Source organism: Nannochloropsis gaditana, assembly GCF_000240725.1.
Source record: "Nannochloropsis gaditana CCMP526 unplaced genomic scaffold scaffold594, whole genome shotgun sequence".
Classification (NCBI taxonomy): Eukaryota; class Eustigmatophyceae; order Eustigmatales; family Monodopsidaceae; genus Microchloropsis; species Microchloropsis gaditana.
In genome coordinates this window covers 16,762-17,102 of record NW_005803359.1, presented here as the reverse complement: position 1 = coordinate 17,102, position 341 = coordinate 16,762, and positions in this window count along the sequence as shown.

The following is a 341-nucleotide window of genomic DNA, read 5'->3' as shown; positions in this document are numbered from 1 at the left end:
ACGGCTACTCCTACGGCTAGCCCGACCGCCAGCCCCACTGCCAGCCCTACGGCTACCCCCACTGCCAGCCCTACGGCTACTCCTACGGCTACCCCCACTGCAAACCCCACTGCCAGCCCTACGGCTACCCCCACGGCAAGTCCCACTGCCAGCCCTACGGCTACCCCCACGGCAAGTCCCACTGGGAGCCCCACTGCTAGCCCTACCCCAAGTCCGACAGGGGCTCCCACGGCTGGCCCCACTGCCAGCCCTACGGCTACTCCTACGGCTACCCCCACTGCAAACCCCACGGCTACTCCTACGGCTAGCCCGACCGCCAGCCCCACTGCCAGCCCTACGGC